Raw genomic sequence first — 24,996 nt, 5'->3', positions numbered from 1 at the left:
CTGCAGAATAAAAACACATTAAGAATAAAAATAGAAAAATAATGATAGAACAAAGAGCTCCAAACAGCATTCTATTTAAAGATTGAAAGACTTAGGTTATCCTTGATGGGAAAATTACAATTTTTGTTTTCTTCTGGTCCAGTTGAAGAAATAGAATTGGGGATGATAACAATCTTGTCTCCCAAGTTTACCTGGGATGTTTAGTGACAATCCTACACAACATGTAGGATTAATTAAGGTCTGTCCAGGAAGAAGGAGCTCCAACAGGGTGCAAAACCAGCATTTGGAGGCCATGGGTTATGCAAGAGGAACATGATGATTTCATCCTGATAGGAAGAGGTTACAGGTTCCCATTGCTAGTGACAGACAGACAGCATTTGGATTTCTCTTTGGATAGATTTTCCCTGTTTTTCATCAGCCGGTAACAAGAATATATGCCTGGTGGAAGAGGGTGGTAGGGGGATGCTTCTAAGGCATCTCCCCATGTAGGACCTTGAAGCCTTCCAAACCATTCCCCCACACTACTGTCAACATGATTTAGCAAAAACGTGAATCCTGTGATATCATTATTTCCCTAAAGCTTTTTAGCATCATCTCCTTGTTCTTGGAATAAAGCTCCAAATCCTTATCAAAGCTTATAGGGCTTCATCTTTCTCATCACATGAAACACCCTCTCCCTTTTGAGTCCTCATTATACAGGTGTCCCCACTCTGCAATGTGTCATAGTGCTTCTTCCCTAGGACCTTCTTCCCATGTTCTTATTCAAACTTACTCTTCTTGTAAGTTTTCAGGTGGAATAGTTTTTATAATTAAAATACTCAGAAGGAGGGAGAAAGGAAAAGAGAAAGGAAGAGGGGGAGGGAAGAGAAAGACAGACAGACAGACAGACACAGACATGGAACCATGAGTATACGAAAAAAGAACTGTCATCATTCCACCCCATGGCCACATCTTCTAGGATTATTTAACCTCATTAGTCCTCCCTTTCATGATGTCTTGGCCTTAGTACTTTAAGAGAACACTTTGAGAGATTTTCCAGTATATAAAGAAAATTGTATGTTCTTTTGATCATACATATGCATAGTATATACACGTGTTAATTCAGATGCCTTATTTTACTTGTAGCATATTATTTTCTTTATATATATACATACATATTTTCATATATATATATATATATATATATATATATATATATATATATATATATATAAAACTTGTAAGTATATAAAACTTGTATATGAGTATATATATATATATATATATATATATATATATAAATATAACTTGTAAATCGTTTTATCCCTGATACAAAAATTATATTCACTACAAAAAAAAAGCCAGGTTTCTTTAAAAAAAGGTTTTTTTTATGTTTTATTTTATATTTGAGTGAGAGAGAGAGAGAAGGGGAGGGGCAGAGAGATGGAGACAGAGTCTGAAGCAGGCTCCAGGCTCTAAGCCGTCAGCACAGAGCCTGATGCAGGGCTCGAACTCACGAACAGTGAGATCATGACCTGAGCTGAAGTTGGACACTTAACCAACTGAGCCACCCAAGCACTCCAAAAAAAAAAAAAAAAAGCCATTTTTCTTTTTTTCAACTTTTTTTTTTTTTTTTTTTTTTTTTTTATTTTTGGGGCAGAGAGAGACAGAGCATGAACGGGGGAGGGGCAGAGAGAGAGGGAGACACAGAATCGGAAACAGGCTCCAGGCTCCGAGCCATCAGCCCAGAGCCTGACGCGGGGCTCGAACTCACGGACCGCGAGATCGTGACCTGGCTGAAGTCGGACGCTTAACCGACTGCGCCACCCAGGCGCCCCAAAAAAGCCATTTTTCAATGGAGACACATCAAAGCCATAGGGAACTCCTTGGCAAGGCTTATTAAAGTTATCACAGCTTACCTTTTTAAAAAAAATTCTTCCTTATTCTTACAATGTTTATTTTTTATTTTCTCTTCTAATTTCTTTTTCACCCATACTTTTCTTTCCTCTCTATATATGGTAAAACTCATGAACAGTTGAAGTAAATTAAACTTACAAAGGCTCTCTCAGCTCAGCAAGACAGCTTAACAGTGGTGTTAATAGATGCTAGAAAGCACAAATCATTAATCTGTGAGAAACGAGAAGTAAGACAATGTTTACGGAAGATGGGCTTTTTTTACTGCATGGTCCCACTAAACATGTCCTCACTCCCCAGCCATATCACTACAGAGATAAGATTTGTCATCTGTGGATACCAAAAACAGTGGATACAGTCCCAGGACTGTATAGATGCTTCATCTTTCTCTGTGCCTCTGTGTTGTTTATCAAAAAGCATGGAGACAAGGGACTTCAAAGGGAATTCCTTCCTCAGATCAGCTCAGTGGGAGGCTGAGGGGGACAAGAAACAAGCTCTTGATTGGTATTTATTGAGTGCCAAATGTTTCCTCAACACTGTACAATACACAGGGAAAGACATGGTCCATGCCCCATGGGGTTACCATCTAAATAGGACTGATGAGGTGAGGCATAATTGGCTGAATTCTTATCCTGTGTTGATGACTTCTCTATGGGAACCCAAATCGTCCTCCGTGGAGACTGGTGCTATTCACCAAACCTTAACAAGCACGTTATGTCCTCTGAGAGCCTGGCACAGTCAGCCCCATCAGGAGGGAGAGCTCAGTGTTTGTCTAACTGCCTCTCATTCAGTCTCCTTCCTCAGACAGTCTACAATGGCCTCGGCAGCAGTGGGAAGTCAATAGAAGGCTTTGTGGATGATCCAGGAGAATCAGGAAGACCCTTATCCTGGAGACAAAAGCTCAGCCTAATACTTCTAGAGTTGCTCTCCTGGCTGCCATTTTTAACATATCGCTTCGATGGTTACAGCCCCCCACTTGCTCTCCTGTTTCGTCTTACATTCAGTGGAGACCTCTGAATTCTGCCACAGATTGGATACTATCCTCTTGATGGCCAGATTATGCCCTCTGGCCAGCCTTGCAGACTCTCCTTCTGCATATCCTTACCAAGGGGCCTCACAAGTCTAGGAAAAACTTTCTCTTCTCCCCACAACAACATTGTTCTCCTTTTATATACCTATCCAGAGAAACTAAAACTTAACCCAGTCCATGTCATCTCTGGTCCACCATCTCACAACTTACTTTTATAGTTTTATTCCCTGTGTCTAAATTTTGATCTATTTTTGTTTATTTTTAATTTCCATTTTGTCTCACAAGTATCTATAACTGCAGCTAAGGAATGTATAAATATATAAAATCTTATATATTGTTCTTATGGTAGAATCCAGAAGCTATTTTATTTCCTGAGCACTTCTAAGAGGTCCTTGTGTAGTCCAGAACAAGCTAGTGGTTTTTTAAATCTCTAACTAAGTTCAACTCTAAAATATATTATATTATCTTTTGTGGCTTTTATTAATCTTTAAGTTCAGCTGACACAGAGGCTAAGAACTGTGGGTTAGTGCAGGCCAGGGAGGAGAGAAAGCCCTAGACTATTCCAACCTCATAAATCTTATAGCCTCCAAAGGTGCCTGAACATGGGTCACTTGGTTGCCACAGCTACCAGAAATGTGGCCAGTGAAGCTGTCTTTTGTCTACCAATAGGCTATATGTTTGACTAATCAATATGTTAAGCAATGGACTAGATAGAGCCATAACCAAAAGGCCTACATGGTCAGTAAATGACATAAAATATAAGGGATTCATTCAATCACTCAAAAAATATGTATTGAGAATCAAATTTTTCCAAGCACAATTCCAGGTGCTAGATATTCAATGATGAGCAAAAATCAGATATTATCATTGACTTCTTAAGATGCACAGTAAAGAGGAGAAACCAAAACTAAGCATGCTAAATGCATCTAAAATTGCAACTCTGTTAGAGTCTGTGAGTGAGAAGCACATAGTGTTAGGGGTGTACAACAAAAACTTGAACTTGAACCTTTACAGGATGTCACAGAAGGCTTCCATTTGAAAGTGATGATGGAGCCAGGATCCAACTGCAGAAATGGCTCTAACTAGGCAAGGAGTGGAGGGAGGAACCAGCCATGAAAAGACAGCAATGTCGTGGGCAGAGGTTTCATTGTTCTAAGAAAGAGTGTACTAAGAAGTAGTGACAGTTTTTCTAATTCTGCATACCCCCTTCCTCAAATGGCATGTCCCCTTGTTCCCACTCACCTGGACTCCTTTTATGGCACTTGAATTTCTACCTTGCATTACAGTTCCATATGATTCTTCGGCTACATTCTTCAAGGACAAGTTCTCCATGTTTTTCTTTAAAGCCCCCACAGTACCTGGAAGAGTCCTTGGATACTATTTTCAAGTGAAACAAGTGAAGAAACCAAAAATATAACATTCAAAATTATATTAAATACAAATATTTCTATTTATTTCTTAAAAATGAGAATGGGGCAGACATCTTGAAGACACCTCATATGATATATGAGTCATATATGAATTTGAGTCATAATGAATTTGAGTTGAGGAAATAACTAGAAACCAAAAAGAAACAAGAAGTGAGATACGAAGGGCATAGGAAGGATGCAACCAACATCCAACCAGGAGGTATTGGGTGATATTGGGATCCTAGTGGTTTGATGTCCTATGAGAGGACTTTGGCCTGGGCAAGTTGAGTTACAATGGAACCCCCTTTAGAAGTATGGAACTTCTGGGGCACCTGGATGGCTCAGTCGGTTAAGCATCTGATTTCTGCTCAAGCCATGATCTCACCATTCCCAAGTTCGAGCCCCGCATCAGGCTCTATGCTGGCAGCTCAGAGCCTGGAGCCTGTTTCAGATTCTGTATCTCCCTCTCTCTCTCTCTGTCCCTCCCCTGCTAGCATTCTGTCTCACTCTCTCTCAAAAATAAATAATTATATTTATCTATATATAGTTAATTATATAGTTATATATATATATATTATATTATATAATATATAATATATTATATATATTAATATATATATATTATATATAGTTATATATATAGTTATTAATATATATATTATATATAATATATATAATATATTATATTATATATATTATATATATAATTATGTATATAATTATATATATAATTTATATAATAATTATCTCTCAATAATAAATAATTTTAATTTTAAAAAATTAAAAAAAAAGAAGTATGGAACTTCTAACAGAATTACTGACAAAGGATGATGACAAAATACTTCTTTATATTGACTTTGATGTAAGAAAGAAAAAAAAAAAAAGACATTGGGAGGAAAATTGCAAATCATAGGTATGCCCTCAAAGACTTACTGCTGTTTGGTCTAGAAAACCATGCCAAAAAGCAACTTCATATGGACACCTCCAGTTGCTAGGCAGAAAGAAGTGCACATTCTCGATGAAAGAGTTTGTCTGTAACTTCTTAGACCTGAACAGAATTCTGTGGATTAAATTCACACAGATATGTATTAACTAAAAACTTAAAAATTCATAAGAAAACAACTTACCATGAATAGAAAAAGAAATCATGAAAATAGACCCCTGGGATTCCAAATAGTGTAATTATCAGATCCAGAATATAGGGCAACTATGCTTGAAATGTTTAAAGAAATAAATATCAGATGGTATTTAAAATATGAATAAGAAACAAAAGAGTGTAAAAATATAACAAGGAATATTTGAAAAATAACTTTTCTAAAAATGATGAATTTCAACACTGTAGTTAAAACCTTAACATAGAGTTTAAATAAAAGCATGTACACAGTGGAAGAAATACGTAAGTGAAATACATATCTAAAGAAACTAGAGAATGCAACATAGAAAGGTAGAGACATAAAATATGTGAAGGAGAGACAAAGAACGATGGAGGAAAGTATTTTTGAAAAACTAACATGCCTTCAATCAGAATTCTAAAAGGAGAGAATAGTACTAATGAGAGAGGTAATATTGGAAGGGATCATATTTTAAGAATTGATGATGACTTAGAAAATCAGAACAGGATTCACAAAAACACCAACAGAAGACATAAATAAAAATCTACTTCTAGACTCTTCTTAATAAGTCTGCATAATGCCATCAATGAAGGAATTACTTTTAAAGCAACCAGAAAGAAAAAAAAAAGGTGATTGCTTATTATAAAAAAGAGATTAAACACCAGGATTCTCAGTGACAACAATGGAAATGCTGAGACAAAATATCCATAAATATAACACTGTATACCAGCTAAGTCATTGTTTTTGCAGGCAGAAAAAAGGAAATGAGAGATTATTATAGTATGAAGAACGTACTACCAAGATGAAGGCAAAATGAATCTCAATAAGAATTTTCAAAACATAAAAAATTAATAGCTAATAAAGAAACTGGAAAACATATAAATAAATCTAAACAAACATTGACTACATAAAATAAAATTAACTAAGTCTAATATGAGGATTAAAAATTTGAGATAGAACTAAAATGTTATATATATGTAATGTGTAAGACAGATAAGGTGCCTGGAGTTAAAGCATTCTATGTTCTTGCATTGTTCAGGAGGAGGATGATTCACTCAATGAACAAAACTAATATTAATAAATCTGTTTAGATAAGACGGAAGTTAAATATGCACATTTAATTTTTCAGGTAAACAAAATAATAAAATTAAAGTGTACAACTTCTAAAATTATAAGCATATTTCAAGAAAATTAAGTTAAAAACCCACAATCACCACAACAGTAGGTGTGGAAATGAGGTTTTTTAAGATGCATAAATAAAGCAGAGTATATCAAAAACACAAAATAAAAATAATAGAGATATGTTCAAATACATTGGTGATTAATAAATGTTGATGAACCAAATTCTATGCTCGGAGATCACAGATTTTCAGATAGTATGTAAAATAGCAAAAATTCAACTACATGTTATTTGCAAAGAACAGATCTAAAACTTTAGGATACAAAAACATTGAAAGGAAGTGAAAAAAATATGTCAAGAAACACTAATATTGAGATAGTCCATTTATATTATTATCAGACAAAATAGGAAATAAGGCCAAAAAGCATTATTTGGAATGTAAGGCCAACACTTAATACAAAAAAGTTTAACTCATCAAGTTAAACTCATCAAATGTTTATTTATTTTGAGAGAGAGAGAGAGAGAGAGAGAGAGAGACATGCAAGCAGAGGAGGGGCAGAGAGAGACACAGAATCTGAAGCAGGCTCCAGGTTCTGAGCTGTCAGCACAGGGCCTGATACGAGGCTCAAACATATGAGCCGTGAGATCATCACCTGAGCCAAAGTCAGACGCTTAACTGACTGAGCCACCCAGGCACCCCTACATCAAGATGATATTTATCGAGATTTTATGCACAGAATTATATGACTTTAAAATACATAAACCAAAAAACATCCATATTATAAGGAGAGTTTGGTAAACATAGTGTCATAAATCCAAATGCCCTCGGTAAATTTTGTTGATCTAGCAGACAAAAAAAAAGTGTATATGGTTTGTTTGAACATACTGAAAATATGTAGAACTTTATCCCCCTAATTACAGAACACATATACTTCCCAAGCACATGAGACATCCACAGAATTGGTCACACATAATATAAAAAAGCAAATGTCAACATATTTCAAAGAAAACATTTACAGCCCATATTATTTGTCTAAAATGTGCAGTTAGAAACCTATAACAGGGTTGCCTGGGTGGCTCAGTTGGTTGAGTGTCCGACTTGGTTTTGGCTCAGGTCACCATCCCAGGGTCATGGGATGGAGCCATACATTGGGCTCCTTGCTGAGAATGGAATCTGCTTAAAATTCCCTCTTTCTCCCTCTGCTCCTCTCCCCAGCTCGCGCTCATTCACTCGTGCTTTCTCTCTCTCTTTCTAAATAAAAAAAAGAAAGAAGTCTTTAACAGTAATAATAGTAAAAATTAAACTATGCATTTGGAAAAGTAAGCTTTAAATAACACATACGAGGGGTTCCTGGATGGCTTAGTTGGTTAAGCATCCGACTCTTGATTTCGGGTCAGGTCATTATCTCATGGTTCCTGACATGAGCCCCATGAGGGCCTCTGCACTGGCAGCTCAGAGCCTGCATGGGATTCTCTCTTCCCCTCTGTTCCTGCCCCTCCCCCATTCACTCGTGTGTGTGTGTGTGTGTGTGTGTGTGTGTGTGTGTGTGTGCGCGCGCGCGCGCGCATGCTCTCTTTCTTCAAAATAAATAAATAAACATGAAAAAAGCAACAAATAACACATATGACAGTCAAATATCAAAGCAGAGAAACGTCACCACATTACCACTACTTTATAAATGAAGAAACTATATTGCAGAAATATAAGGAAGTTGCCAAAGGTTGTACAGTCAGAAAGTTGCAATGTTGGGTGTTGAACTTACAGGATCTGACTGCAGACATTTTACCCATTCACTGAGCTTTTATCATCATTCATTCTGAAATGACTTCAGATTTACCCATTGTGTTTTCTTCCCTAACCCAGTGGTTATTTAGAAGTGTGTGTGTGTGTGTGTGTGTGTGTGTGTGTGTGTGTGTGTGGCGGGGGGGGGGCGGGGGGGGCGGTGTTTGTGTGTTTGTTTTTTGCTTTTTGTTTGTCCGGTTGCTTTGTTGAAATGTAGAAATATTTGAGGATATTTTAGATTCCATATTGATTTTTAAATTAATTCTATTTGGTAGAAAAAAATACCCTGTGAGATTTCAGTCTTTCAAAATGTACTGAGAGTCATTTATGGCCCTGCATGGCCCTGCATGTGGTGTATTTTGGTGAATTTTCACGTGCATTTGCAAAGGATTTATAGTAGTTGGAGCAAGTTGTTCCCTGTAAATCCCGATTAGGTATAGGTGGGTTGGTAGTGTTGTTCCAAACTTCTTTATCATCCCTAATTTTTTTCTACTTGTTCTATCAATTTATGAGAAATGGTTCTCAAAATTCCCAACTATGTGCTTTTTGTCTTTTCTCCCTTTAATTCTGTCACTGTTTGCTTTATGCACTTAGAATCTCTGTTACTAGGTGCACACACATTTAGGTATATGCATATTCAGGATTGAATTTTTGATAGCATTTCATTTTTTTAAGTTGATTTTTAATTTTTAACTATACTTTGGATTAGTTTTAGTGGTTGCTGTTGAGACTATAGCATGCATCTGTTTATTATCACAATTTACTTAGAATTAATACTGTAGTACTTTCTGTTGTTACACATAATTCTGCTTAACCACCCTTTCATTTATACTACTGTTGCTATATATTCTACTTTATATGTATTATAAACCCAATACAATTTTATTATTTTCCTTTAAACAGTCAACTTCCAGGTCGCCTGGCTGGCTCAGTTGGTTAAGCAACCAACTTCAGCTCAGGTCATGAGCTTGCGGTTCACGAGTTCAAGTCCTATGTCTGGCTCTGTGCTGACAGCTCAGAGCTTGAAGCCTGCTTCAGATTATATGTGTCTCTCTCTCTTTGCCCCTACCCTGCTTGTGCTTGGTCTCTCTCTCTCTCTCTCTCAAAAATAAATAAACATTAAAAAATTTTAACAATTTCCTTTTAAAGAAGTTGACAGACAAAAATATATATGCTTCTTCATTTTTACGTCGCCATGGGTCCTGATGCTCTTCATTCTTACCCACAGATTCAAGTTTTTATCTAAGACCATTTTCCTTCAGACTGAATAACTTCCTCCCAGAGCAGGTTTGATGGTGATGAACTATTATCATAACTCTTTGTTTACATGAAAAGGTCTTTGATGGTACCTGATTAATTAATAGTCTTCAGCAGGCTTTCTTACCTTTACAACAATGTTAATGACTAGTCCAATAGTCAGCATTCTCAAAAGTATTGTGGAAACAAATTTATTTTCATGATTTCCAATTAATTGCATTATATGGCATTATATGTGCCCTCTGTTTTTTGTTATATATGCTATATGTGCCTTCTGCCTGATCTATCAAATAGCTAAAGAAACATTTTAAATTTCACATGCTTTCTAATTTTTCTATGTTTAGTATAGTAGACTTCAGCTTTTTAACAGTTAATGCATACAATAGCTATATTTGAATACCTGAAAGGCTGTCAAAGGAAGAGAAATTATACTTATTTTCTTATAGTGAAATATCTTTCTAACTCTTAGAATATCCAAAGATGGAATGGATTGCCTAGGAAGATTCTGAGATTACCATCTTTATATGTTGCTTAACATAGCCCTGAAACATTTGGAAAGTGTCCAAACATGATAATACATTCTAAATAAAACTTGGGAAAGCATTGGATTACCAGTTTTAAAGTTCTTACTGTAATAATTTGTGATTACATGACATAGCACTTGATATATCATTTAATATACTCTGAAAAGGTATGAATTTGAAAAATATGTGTGATTTATTTGTACTTTAAACTCTTATGTAACAATTCAAAGCCAAAGCAATTAAAATATCTGCAATACTAAAAAAAAAAAAAAGAGAGAGAAAAAGGAAAGGAAAGGTCTTTATATTGCGTTAATTGTTGAAGAATATTGTTATTGGAAAGTGAAATGTAAGCTGACAGATTGTTTTTGCTACTCTTTCAAGTCTTGAAAATATGTTTCCATTGACTTCTGGCTTCTGTCATTTCTGATGAGAAGTCAACTATATGTGTGAATGTTCCCCTCTGTAAGCTGGTGATTAATAATCCACTTGTAACTAGAATACAAGCAAAGTAGAAGGATGTGACATTGGTGACTGGGAATGTGTGATTTTGTAAAGGTTTATGGAAAGAGTGAAAGATAGCCAAGTCCTTATCCTCTGTCATTCCATCACCTATAGCCAATAGAAAATGCCCCAAATACAAGCATCAAGAAGTCAACATAGAGGCATATTATTCAGAGTAATGGAAATGAATAGATAAATTAACCAAATGTAGAAGCATTGCCTCTGATTAGAGAAAAATGGAGTGTGGTCAGAAATAACTTAATTTCATAATAAGCCCCATAGAAATAAATTATTTTAAACAGATTCCTATAAATCTTTAGTTAATATCACAACTATATTTTAATGACTTATGCCTTTTTAGTCAATCTCTGTCCCCCCAAATACAGTTCCTATTAACTATGAATCTCTTTTCCTATAATTTTGCCTTTTCTAAAATGTTATATAAATGGCATTATAGAGCATGTAGCCTTTTAATTCTGGTTTCTTTCACTGATATAATGCTTTTGAGATTCATTCTTATATATATTGTATATACCACCAGTTTTTTTCCTTCTTACTGTGGAGTCATATTCTATTGTATGAATGCACCATAATTTGTTTCTATTCTCCAGCTGATGAACATTTAAGTTATTTCCAGTTTGGGTGACTATGAATAAAGCTGCTGTAAATATTTACATATAGATTTTAGTGTGGGTGTTGCTATAATCTAGCTTGGGTCAATATCTAGGAATGCAATTTCTGAGTCATATAGTTAGTATATATTTAACTTGAAAAGGCACTGAAAAATTAGTTTCCAAAGCAGCCGTGCCATTTTGTATTTTCACCAGCAGTGGGTGAGAGTTCCCGTTGCTCTGAAGCCTTCACTTTACTTGTTTTTGTTTTTAGTATTCTAAGTGGTGTGTCTTTGATTTTCTCAGCAATGCTTGACAGTTCCTAGCATGCAAATCCTTCACATTAGTTGTCAGATTTATCATCACATATTTCCTGTTTTCAGGAATTATTGAAAATGATGTTGTTTTTGCTTCAATCTCCAGTTGTCCAAGGCTAGTACATAAAAATACGACTTAATTTTGTACACTGACCTTGTTTCTACAGCATGACCAAACTCACTTCTATATTCTTTTAGGGATTCTTTGAGATATTCTCTGTGGACAATCATGTTATCTGTATTTTTTTTAAGTTTATTTATTTTGAGAGAGAGAGAGAGAGAATGCACACAAGAGTGGCAGAGGGAAAGGGAGAGAGAGAACCCCAAGCAGGCTCCACACCGCCAACTCAGAGCCTGATGAGGGGCTCAAACTCACAAACTGAGATCATGACCTGAGGTGAAATCAAGAGTCAGATGCTTAACCGACTGAGCCACCCAGGCACCCCTCATGTTATTTGTATTTTTTTAAAAAAAAGGTTTTATCTGTTTCCAATCTGCATATCTTTCATTTTCTTTCTTGCCTGATGCTGTACAAAACTTAGAGTGTTTTAATTTAATCTAAATGTGCAAATCCAAGTCACCTCACCTCAGACCTTATGGAGCACCTCATATGCCTATTATTTCTCCCACTGACACTGTATTTTGAGTGTAAATACGTTTGTGTAATTAGACTCCCAGGTTTCATCATCTCTTCCAGTAGATATGACTGCAAGGTTAGATTTTTGGACTAGGACACAGTGTGTTTGCCAGAGCTGGGTTGGGATTTCAGAGGCTGGGCAACCCGTGTTTGTCTTTCCCTTCCACTGATAAGGAGAATTGAGATTACCATAGGTGATTATTAGAGGGTATTGTTTTTAAAACTTTATCATAAACTTAACATGTCTAGAATTGAACTCTTTATTGCACACACACATACACACAGAGTCATATTTCTTATCTTAGAAAATAGCATCACCCAGTTGCCCAAACCAAAAACCTAAAAGATAACCTTACTTTTTCCTTTCCCCCTTTTATGTATGCACACTCCCAATAAATCTTACTGATGCTACCTTTCCATCACTCCTGATACCATCTGTTACATAGATGGTCTGGAGATGTCCTCTGTGTATGAGCCTAAAATGTCCCACATTGTTTCCTTCTACACAGCAGGCTGGGACCATTACCGCACAGCCTATTAGGGCCAAACTCAAATTGTCACACATCCAATTGCTTTAAATATAGTGCAAACACCAGCTTTTAGCCATTTAGAGCCTACCTCCTTCACATACTTCATTAAACTACACCTAACACAACTAATCATAAATAAGATAAACCCAATAACTAAAAAAAAAAAAAAAAAAAGGCCCCAGACTGGGGCTGCCCTCTGGAGCTTTCTGAACTAGAAACTCCCTTCTTGGTCTTGAGTAATATCACCTAGACATGCAAGCCTCTTATTTCCCCTCCTCTCTTCCTTACTTGATATTGGATAGACATGGACTGCTTGACTCAGAAGGGTTTTTTTTCCAGTTCTCATCTATTCCCCAAGGTCTCCTGGTAGGATTAGCTTTCTTCATGCTGATTTCAGTTTTATAATGTTAGCTTCACAAAACCCTGATACTACTGTACTTTCAACTAGTTCCTGGCTTTATTATGCCAATGGAGTAAAATAAATAAATGAATAAATAAGCCTCAAGATACACATGACCTATCAAATTTAAAATAACTAGATGATAAGTTTAACTTTAAAATCTCAACTACTACATGCTAATTTTTCTTTTACAACCTATCTCAAAAATATACAACCTCTGCGTATCATGCAGTAAGAAGCCAGTAGTAAGACTTTTAAATGAGATTATTTCTTTAAGTAATGGAAAGAACAAGTGACTGCTGAGCCCAATTTTGTCCTGAAAGCACAGATTCTAGAGTGGCCCATCAGATACCTTTTGCTCACTCTCTCTCCACACACATATGTTTTATACATGCATTATATGTTTTCTGTGTGTGTGCATTCACGTGTCATTGTGTATGCACATTTCATAAAAAATAATTCAGAGCCTTTCTCTCAAATTCAGTTTCTTGAACTTTTATCATTTGTACTCTGAATCCATGTGAATGGGATGGGTTACCTTAGACCACCCCAGCTACTTGTGGAGGGGAGAGGAGTGTGTTGCTACATTTAGTTCATTTTAGTAGCTGCTCTGCTTTCACCCTAGAGCTGCCCCCCAAAGTCACCCTGCAGGGATGGCAGAACCATCTGTTTTGCATTTCACTCTGCTCATAGCACAGTGTTCTATTTCAGCTTTCTGTGCACTGGATCTGACTGATGACATTTGAGGTGGCTTCGACCCATAGTGATGAGGATCGCAGAAGATGATGGGCTCGTTAAGCACATCTCATTTTAGACAAACTGCAAGTGGCATTTTGTTTATATGGTTCATTTCGCCAACAAATTAGATTTCAAATTGATTGCTTTCCAAAATGGCTTTGTTCATCAATTCTAAGACCAGGCAATTACAATCAGAATCCTAGTAATTAATGGTCTCCTATATTAAAAATGTTTTTTAAACAGCAAGGCACTCATGAATTTCAACAGAATGTAAAATCTATTCTTGCTTTTTTAATCCTCTCAAGCACTGTACAGTGTAGAAATGAAGTAAAGGTCTTTGCACAACTTTACTGAGTAAAAAAGAAGATAGGACACCCTCAAAACAAAGGCACATAAGCCACTTAGGTCTCTTTATCATGAAGCAACTAAAGGCCCAGAAGAATAAGAATAAAAAGTTTAACATCCTGGACCACTGGGAACAATGGTATTGAATTGTGATTGAATATTATTTGAGTCATTTTACTCAAAATACAATTTCTAGTCTGTGGCATTTTCATTTATTTGAATTCGTGCTCAAGGTGTGTAATTTAGTAGCATTACCTCTCATTCTTCAAGTTTATTTTGAAAAGTCAGATTATTTATGTTGCATTTCTGAAATCAAATTAGGAAATGAAGAAGTGTAATAGAGAACATCCATGAGGTTTTCTTAAACTTTCGTTGGCCAACATGTATAGTAAATAGCTACAGCTTTTTACTGCCAGGAATGGCACAGATTCCTCGTAGAATCATTGTCCAGTTCAAATCTTACCTACAACACTAAAATCCTGATGATTTTGGATAATTTTCACAATCTTTTTGTTGTAAAATAAAACATAAGTTCAGATAACCATGTAAATAAAATGTATAGCTTAATTACTATTACATGGAAACCACCCAGGACAAGAAATAGTTGCTTCCTATTTGAAAAGCCCCTTTCATGGGCCCCATCCCCATCATATCCTCTTCTTCTCATCCTCCCAACTAACTATTATCCTGGCTTTTCTAGTAATTACTTCCCTATATTTTAAAAAATAGCTAAATCATCCAAATGGACATCCCTAGTCTTGGGATTCAGCCATTTATCCAAGATTTGGAAAAGTTATTTCACGTCTCCAAATTCTAAACTTATACTGGTAATCTGTAAAACTCAGATCATTTAGCTCCCAGGTGTGTCTATATATGTATGGACCTAGCTCAGCACAGAGAAGGTGCTCATCCGTGCTTTCCTTTATCCCTGCTCTCTTACTAGAAAGGCAAAATGGCTTGCAGAGAAGACAGCAAGGACAAAGGTCAGCCTCCAAAGAAAAAGGAAAATCCATGAAAGTCTTGCATAAAAGAGCAACACAGTGAATTCAATATTGATTGGCACATTTTGAAGGAAGAATCATGAAAATCCTCATCAATCTAGCAAGTCGTGAAAATATCAATTCAGAAATGAAAGACTTTTCACTCTGGCACATGTTCTCTTAGACCCCCCAGGCTCTTGAGGCATGATTTTTATCTCAACTCTTTCTATAACAGATGGTGAGCTCCTTGAAAACTGGGGATTTCTGACTTGGAAAGAATAAATCATCCTTGAACTCAAACCTCTCTCCATATTGTAAAGATGGAGTCATAACATTTAAACAAAGAGTAATTTTCTCAAGGTCGAATCACAAGAACTCAGGATTCCATTTCTGATTTTTCTGACCAACTCAAGTAGTTTCTCTCCAGAAGCACTGTATTCATTCTGTTATTTTTCTGATCTAAAATCTTGCTGTAGTTTCTCAGCCCTACTGAATGAAGTCCAATCATCTTTCTCAGACATTCTTATTAGTGTCTGTCCTCTGACATTCTGATAGGTAAGATCACACTTTCTTCCATTGGTTTTTCAGAGGGAAAGAATGTTCTAGCAGCCTCCTCTCTGCTTAACAAGAGGAGTTTCTGAGGCAGATTCTTTACTGAGCAGTGTGGTGAGTGTCAAGCTTCAAACAGGAAGCATACTGGGGCTCTGGGTTTAAGGGAGATGCCGGGGTCTACTAGGATGCTGCCGGAACTAGTATTAGTGGAGAAGTCTAGAGGGTTAGCCTTGAGAAAGAGTGGAGAGATGAGGTGGTTAGCATTAGAAAAGAGATCTGGAAGAATCTCTCCATGGTGTCTTCAGAAAACATCCATTTCCTGCTTGTATATTACAGGGGAACAATAATCTCTGAGATGCATCAAAGAATAGAGTGCTGCCTCAAGAACGACATAAACACAGAGGCTACCCAAGGGAAATCAGGACAATTGTTAACTCTGGACCTTTCACTTCCTTTATTCATACTCTTTGCTGCACAAAAATATTCCTTCCCCTCTGCCTCTACAGATGCTTGTAAGTATGCAAATATAATTCATGAATGCCTATACATCTTTGTAGCCAGCACTGTTCAAACTTCATGCATATTGTCAATTAATTCTCACGATGCCTTCAAATACTTTTATTATTCCCATTTTACAGATGAGGCTCAGCGAGATTAAGTGGTCTCCCCAAGACACACAACTAGTAAGCCATAAAGTGGAAATGTAGACTCAGGCAGCCTGGCTCCAGAGCCCATGCTCTTAACCACCACAGTCTCTTGCCTCTTTGATATCATGGTACATGTCAATCAGTTATCCTTCCACGTGAATATGTTTATCTTCTCAATTTAGTGACAGGCTCCCCAAGAGTAAGTAGTTTGTCTTTTTCTTTGATTACCCTCTACAGATCTTCTTGACCCGACTCTCTTATTGAGGTAAGGAGTTTGCTTGGATTATTAATCCAAATATTTAAAGTTAAAATAACTATTGTAACAAATGAAGCCTGATTTCATATGCCAACATGAAAGCAGAGCTTGTCCGAATGAAGTTAAATAATTTGTCTCAGGACAAAGAACCAGTGTTAAGTGCTAAGAGATTTTTTTTTTTAATCCAAGACTCTACTCTATGGCCCAAATTCCTACCTACCCTGCAACTTTATATTATAAACTTTTCTTAAGCCATCACCCTTCAGACAAGAGAGCAAAATATTACATTACCTGATTAAGGAGGATGATATGTAAGAGGATAAATTTTTACGATTTTAATATTATTTATTCAAAAGTATGTATTGAGTGTTCCTATGAACTACTAAAATGTAGCGTACCTGGCCGCTAGAGATACTTTCCTACATTTATAAGCTCTAGGGAAGTAGAATTTGAAATCGTGTAAAGGAAGACCATGGCTAACAAATGAAAATGTCTGAAAGTGTCAAGAGGTGCTGAAATGTGAATGTGCTCTGTGACGTTATGAACCCCTTAGTGGCAAAGGTTTGAAGCACAGGTATCCAGATAATAATCCTCTGGAAATAATGCCAGTGTGGACTACATGCTTTGGGCAGAGGACTGAGCCACAGTTCCTTTCCATGCCAGCCCTAACAGTTTATAATTTTAATATTTTAACACAATCTAATGCACATAAAGGACATTTAACAAATGCCACTGGACCGTGACAATTAGACACACACACACACACACACACACACACATCAATAGCACTGTATACATAAAATAATGCTAAGAACGTTATGCATGTCTTAGCAGTGTCATGCATTTAAATTCCTGTCTTCCTGAATGGTTATAGCAATCCTTCCTATAATTTAAATTCAAATTGACAATATTTGAATTTCTTGTTAGAAACAATAATTTTCTGACAAATGATTCTTCATTTGCCTGAATAGCATAAACTCATATATTTCTTTCACCACCAAGCAAAATTTATACTTTCTTTCCAAATTAATGTCTCCATTTGTATTCTAAAGACTACCATGTTACACGAGGAAACTAAGTGCTTACCACTTTGAATTGGTTTAATGTCCCTTACCGTTCCCTCTACTGAGCTTTTAAGATTTCTAGAAAGGGAATGCAAATTAAATTGTGTGAGGTAGAGATAAATGCCTCTTTCATTCATAATAAATTGATCTAAAAAGCTTACTGATCATCCAAATGCTACATCTGGACTTGTTGTTATCACATGGAAATTCATTATAGAAAATATACTATGCAGATTAAGATGGCTAATGCAGCGTGTAAACTATAATTTCTGCTATGATTTAGTATTATACTTTCTCATCGAAGGGAAGATTGCCTTGACAGGCATTCCTCAGCTGCCTCATGTTCTTGCATTGAACCCAAAGTATTTGGGACAAATATTTGTAGGAAATACCTACATGTAAAAGCATGTTCATGAGGTCATATTATTTGCCTAATTCCTGAAAAATAAACACTGCTTTGGTCTACAGGACACTCTCTTACCCAGCTACTAAGTGAGACACTAGCCAGAAACTCAGGTTTTTGATGCATGTCAAATGGCTATGTCACTCATGAGCCTCTGACACAGTGTTGTCCAAAAGAAATAAATGTGAGCCACAAATACAGGACACATGTAATTTTTTAATTTGGTAGTGACATTAAAAACAGTAGAAGTAGTATGGAAACCAATATGACAATAAATTATATTAAAAAATAAAATAAAAAATAGAAACAGTAGAAGTAAACAGTTGAGAATAGTGTTAATATATTTTACTTAGCTCCATATATGCAGAATATTTTTATTCAATGTATCATCATAAAAATATTAATGCTACCTTTTACCTACTTTTTTGTAATAAATCTTTGAAACCTGGTATGGATTTACACTAAGAGTACATTTCAGTTTGGACTAGCCACATTTCAAGTGCTCAGAGCCTACCTGTGGCCCACAGCTACTTCAAATCCCAGCTCCCTCATACTTATAAACAAGGGCAGCTCATGGGCCAGACACCACAGCTCTGAGAGCTATGTTTTCCAGATTTCAGTGATCACCAGCTCCTACTTTTCAGCCCTTTTTCTTGTGGCAGATCATGATAACAGGCACCCGCGTCGTCATCATTTCACTCTTGAAAAGTGAGAAGCCATACTCGCAGAATATTGAAGTTTCCAATCGCAATAACGAGTGGGTGTAAAAGAAGTTTGGATTTTTACTACCTAAATTCTCACACTTCAGGGGGACGGAGCAAGCAGGTCTTCTCAACCTCCCCTAATTTCATGGCTATGGGTGGTCAATCAGTTAGACCAGACCCTGTTGATCCCATCTTTGGTTCCGAGGGTCTTCTTGATTTTCTTTTTTGTTTTTTTTTTCTTCACCCCACTAACTGGGCCACAGGATCCTAGTGAAGCCCAGCTCTGTACCGCAAAATGCCACCTGCAAATGAGGAAGATTGAAATCTTCGCCCGGCTCTGCTCTTTACGTTCATTCCCCAAATCCTGGTGTCCTTAGACTCAACTGTAAAGAGAAATTTATTCATCAGAGGTCTCCCCGTGGTCCACAGTGATGTATATGGCCCACTGATGTTCTCAGTACAACCTGTAGGGTATTATATAACTTGAATTAGTTGACAATACTTAAAAATCAGGAGACTTCAAAAGAATCAGATTCATCATTTTTGTGTGTGAAGAATTATATCCAGTGATCCTGTGTCCCAATTCTTGCATGGGACCTTAACATTCTAAACTTGTGTCCCAACTCATTCCTTTGATTTGACCCATTGAGAACTCTGGAATCATGTATGTTCCTTGCTGGGTATGCTTGTGTTATTGGATTTGGACTGCTGAGCACCGCCAGGGACAGGGTCAAGCCTTTCCATCTTACTTATCCTGCCCATGGTTCACTGTCAGGCTGTCCCTGCCTCTGTGCTGAGCCCTGACAGCAATGACACTGATGACTTGGCCTGCGATAATTATTCTTCCTTGGTCACCAAAGTGCTCATGAAACAAAGCCATGATTAATCTCTGCTATAGAACTTACTCAAGAATCAATGGCCATGCTGTTATTGAATTATATGTGAAATGAAGCATGAACACAACAAAGAGACATAATTCTTGATCAGAATTATGTACAAAACCTTATTGCGTTGGGCAGTTAATATTCAGCCTGCACCTGGAAATTCAATAATCTAGGCCTGTGCAAATCCTAAAAATCCAGCTTCTTAAACCTCACATTTGGTTCCTAAATCCTCACTTTGCTCCTCTGCCTAACTTGCAGGAAACCTGATTATTGAATTAATATTCCTGTATTTGTCAAACTGCCTACATTAGTTTCCCAGGGCTGCCATAATAAAGTCCCACAAATTGGAGGCTTCAAATGATGAGAATTGATTCTCCCACAGTTCTGGAGGTCAGGAGTCTGAAATCAAGGTGTTAGTAAGGCCATACTCTCTCTAAAAGTTCTACCAGAAATTCCATTTATACCACTTCCAGCTTATATTCTATATTGTTTAAGAGTCTTGCTCTTAGATATTAGAGTAAAAAGACTCTGGTTCAAATCCTTACTTCATTATGTACTAGCTTTGCAAACTTGGAAGGGAGCTTCACCTCTTTGAGCTTTTAGTTTCTTCACTCTGAATTAAGTTGAAAGATGGTAATCACCTCGCAAGGCTGCTGTGAATTTAAATGAGATGATGCATATAAGCCACTTGGAACAGAGCCTAGTACATAGTAAAAGTTCAAAAAAAATTCACAGCCTTCATTATTGGGGACATAATTTTTAGAGCTATCTTTATAAACTTGAATTGTAAGCTCTTTGGAACCGTGCCTGTAATCTGATCTCTATTAACATGCTATGATGCACAGACAAATACTTAATACACCAAAACACTCATTAACTGAAACCCATGTAATTAGAATTAAACCATAGCTATTTTTTAGGAGTCACTGTAAAGAACTTTTGTGCAACTATTATTACCAAATTATTCTCTGTAGTATAGAACTGTAGAACTGTTCTCTGTAGTATAACTATACTGAAAACATCAAAGTCAAAAGTACCAAAAACCTATTAGGCTTGTACATGAGTGCCTCTGGCATTCACTGTACCTTCCTCAATGAAACAACTTTAATTCCCTCTCCTTGGTGAATATATGTCAGGTTGTGTGATTCTTTCTACCTCTAAACTCCACTCCACTTAATATCTTGCCAGATATTCAAAATTTCCCATGTTTCATGATTTTTGGACTGTGGCTTGTGACCTATTAGGACACAATTAAATCAATTCAATTAGGAGGCAAAGAGTTTTTTTAAAAATAAAATCCAGTAGAATAGGAGGGAATAAAACAGAAAACAAGACAATATATGAGTGGATAAGTTAGGATAAATGGGAATAAATATTGCTTTGTGAAACTTTTGTTTCTGTTTTATACATACATATGCATAAATATGTCTGTGTGTTCTAGTAGGTTATATAAAATGTATCCCTCACTAGCAGTTCAGGCATTTGCTAACAGACAGCCAGTGTAGACATTGTACGTGAGTTCAGGCATATGCTAACAGACAGCCAGTGTAGACATTGTACGTGTATATTCCACACTGTGGCAGATCACATTTTTGGCCTTCCTGGTTTTTTTTCTCTTTTTTCAATTTTCTGTTTTATTTTGAAGGTTTTCAAACCTACAGGAAGAACAGTACAATGCATACCCTATATTCTTTATGTGGACTCATCAATTTTTAGGATTTTGATGCTTTGGCATTTCCTCTGTCTCTAATTACATACTCATTATTGCTATTCTTCTTCTTAATCTTAGTATTATCGTGCTGGGCTACTGAGAGTAAATTATAAGTATCGCGAGCCTTCACCACTAAATACTCGGTGTATTATCTTCTAAGAACAAGGACATTCTCTTACCTAACCACAGTACAATTACCAAATTCAAGAAATCTAATATTAAAAATAAAATGCTATTATCTAACATACAGCATCAAGTTTTGCCAATGTCCCCAATAATGTCTTTTTTTTAGGAACTTTCATTTTTTGTGGGGGTGGGGGGTTCAAGATCCAACCCAGGATTATGCTCACATTTAGTTGTCTGGTCTTTTTTTTATCTCCTTTAATTCTAGAACAGTTCCTCAGGGCTCAGTGTGCCATATCCCTTTCTGCTGCCACACGCACTTTCATCTAATGGTTTTGATGGTTCTTCCTGATCAATTATGGCTCTGGTGGAAAGTTAGTTTTTATACATTCAAAGAATAGAATATATGTACACATGACACATATGTGTCATGTGATTTATGTGCTTTACATCTAATCTTTGCAATAGCTGTGAAAAGCAATCTCCATTAAATAATAAAAAAAAAAACAGGATCTCTCTAAATTTGACCCAGGGTCATGTAGGTTGGTATATCGTAGAGCTAGTATTTGAATCCAGAGCACTTTCCAGTATATCATCCTGCGTCTGATAGGCATTGATTTAAACTGATTTTGTCTGATGTTAGTAAGTTGCCCCACTCTCCTTTGGATACTATTTCCACAGAATATCCTTATTCAAAATCCTTCCACTTTCCATCTATTTGTACCTTCGGACCTAAAGTGAGTCTCTTATAGACAGAATGGAGTAGGATCATGTGTTGTTGGTGTTTAAATTTATTCTGCCAATCTCTGTCTTTTGATGGAGAGTTTATTCTATTCACATTTAAAGCAACTACTGATAAGAAGGCATTTATTTCTATCATGTTGCTATTTGTTTTCTATATGCCAATGGGGGCTTTTAGTCCTCATTTCCTTTTTGCTGTCTTCTTTTGTGTTTAGCTGAGTTTTTGCATGAAGTGGTTAAATTTCTTTTCCACTTCCTTTTGTATCTATCCTTCCTTTATTTTATTTTTGGTTCCCCATGGGGATTACACTGGACATCCTGAAATTAGAACACTCTAATTTGAACCTATACTAGCTTAACTTCAATAACATACAAAAATTCTGCTTCATTAACAGCTGTGTCTCTATCTTTTTCAGTTCTTAATATCACAAAATGCCATCTTTATCAGTGTGGCCAAAAACATACACTAATAACTTTTAATGCACTATTCTCTTAACTTATGGAGAAAACAGGGACACCTGTGTGGCTCAGTCAGTTAAATGTCCCACTCTTGGTTTCGGCTCAAGTCATGATCCCACGGTTCGTGAGTTCAAGTCCCAGTCGGGGTCTGTGCTGACAGTGCAGATCTGCTTGGGATTTTCTCTCTCCCACTCTTCCTACCCCTCCCCAGCTCTCTCTATCTCTCTCTGTCTCTCTCTCAAAAAAAAAATACATAAACTTAAAAAATATGTAGAAAACAAAATGTGGAGTGACAAACTGAAGTTATAATAATACTAGCTTGCAGGCTAATGATTTTCTTTGATGTTTTGGTCCCTTAATCACACACAAAACAAAAAGTGGAGTTACTCACCATTGTTAAAATACAAGATTTTATAACTGCCCATGTACTTAACTTCACTCTGCTCTTTATTTCTTCTTTGACTCCAGTTTACTGTCCAGTGTCCTTTCCTCTCAATCTACACAACACCCTTCAGCATTTTCTGATGTCAGGTCTAGTGACAGTGAATTCTCTCAGCTTTTGTTTACCTGGGAATGTCCTTAATTTCTCCCTTACTTTTAGAGGACAACTTTTTTGGATTCAGGATTCTTGGTGGATAGTTTTTCCTAGAGTAGTTTGAGTATATCAGCCTTGTGATTTTTTGTTGAAAACAGAACATTTGAATCTAATAATGTGGTTAATTCTGGAATCAGATTCTCCTTCTTCCCCAGGGTTTGCTGGGTTTGGTGTGTACGTTTTGTTTTGTTTGTTTGTTTATTATTATGGCTTCTCTGCACTGCATATCCATCTTGAGGTGTAAAACTTAAGGTCTTTTCAGAGCCTGTGCCTTCCCTTAGGTATATGTGGTCACTTTCTACTTTCCCCCGTATACAGAATTGCTTAGTCTTCAGTGTCTGACTCCCAAAAGGGGAAAAGAGAAAAATGAAGGACGAGGAGTAGGGAGGTCCCGGCCTTTTACATTCCATGGAAGTCACTTCAGCCAGAGAGGGGCCTGCAACAATGGGTCAGGTGCAAAATCATGGCCACCACCCTGTCTTCACCTCTGTCATCAGGAGCAGCAACAAATGATCAGAGCACAAGTCCTGGATATTTGGAAGACAGTGTTCTTTCTGCACACCCTGGCTCCTGAAAACTGCTGCAAGCTGTTCCAGGAACAACTGCACAGCTGCCTGCCACATGGCTGGATTTGGGGAATGGGTAGCAACTACTGTTCTAACAGCTGAAATTGACTGAAATTAATCACAATTTACTGTTCAAGTCTTCCCCTGGAAGTTGCAAGCCTTCAACAGACTCCCGAATTCCAAACTAGTTCTATTAGACAGATCCTGCCAAGGCAATTGTTGTCTACATGGGGAGCCAGATTCCTGGTGCTTTCTAATCTGCCGTCTTCCCAGAATTCTCCTCTTCTCAATTCTTCACTCTTCCCTATATTCATGTCCTTTGTAATATTACTTTACAATACCTTCCACTGAAGAGATGGAATATATTTCCACATTAATTTGGATTAGGCATTTGACTTCATTTGAGGATTCAAATAAGTCAGAAAGTGTGGTGTGCTAATTTTGAGTCTAAGATCTTAAGAAAAGTGTGAGTTTCTAAGGCATTCTTTTGAGCATCTGCTATCTCCATAAGAACATTTCCAGGCTGGTCCCAGGAAGGAGATGAGAAAGATGTGATACAAAGCTCTGTTCTGTAATTGGGGCCAGCCATGATCAGCTACCTATCTCCTGATGTGTTCCTGAATACAGCCAAGATCATCAGAGCCTCTCAGCCAAGCCTATCCTATGCCAGTCATTCTCCACTCAACCCACAAACTTGTGAGCTAAATAAAAACTTGTTATTCTATAGTATTAAGGTTTTGTGGCTACTTATAAAGACAGTATTACTGCAGCATAAATAATAAACGCACAAACAGCCCCCAAAGAATTGTTGTGCCTTTGCTTTCCAACATTCACAACTTATTATACCCTTTTCCTTTGTTTCTCCACTGCTGGTGTTTTCCCCAAGAATTCTTCTTGCAGACCTAAACACTTGTTTCACTGTGTTTCCATAACACCAATCACATAACCACGTTTTCAAGGACAATGCATTGCAATTTTATCCGTTCTCCTCCACCTCTCTCCGTACTGTTATTGCTTCCCTCGACTCCCACACTAGATTATGACCCACTCCTAGTGGAGAATTAATGTGGTACAGTGGTTAATAGCACAGGTTTTGAATGGAGA

The 24,996-nt window shown here is 36.7% G+C and overlaps 1 long non-coding RNA gene across 1 annotated transcript in view; it reads right to left on the bottom strand.

Moving 5' to 3' along the window:
• The window catches only part of LOC132692672 (uncharacterized), a 146,859-nt gene that overhangs the window by 20,435 nt on the left and 101,428 nt on the right, over window positions 1–24,996 (bottom strand). Inside the window, exon 3 of the long non-coding RNA XR_009616511.2 lies at window positions 4,166–4,300. This is a non-coding gene — a long non-coding RNA (uncharacterized LOC132692672). The remainder of the gene's footprint in view (window positions 1–4,165; window positions 4,301–24,996) is intronic.

This window comes from Panthera onca, chromosome B1 (genome assembly GCF_046562875.1).
Source record: "Panthera onca isolate mPanOnc1 chromosome B1, mPanOnc1 haplotype 2, whole genome shotgun sequence".
Taxonomy (NCBI): Eukaryota; Metazoa; Chordata; class Mammalia; order Carnivora; family Felidae; genus Panthera; species Panthera onca.
Note: the sequence above shows the minus strand (reverse complement) of the source record. Positions and strands in the feature narration are given on the sequence as shown.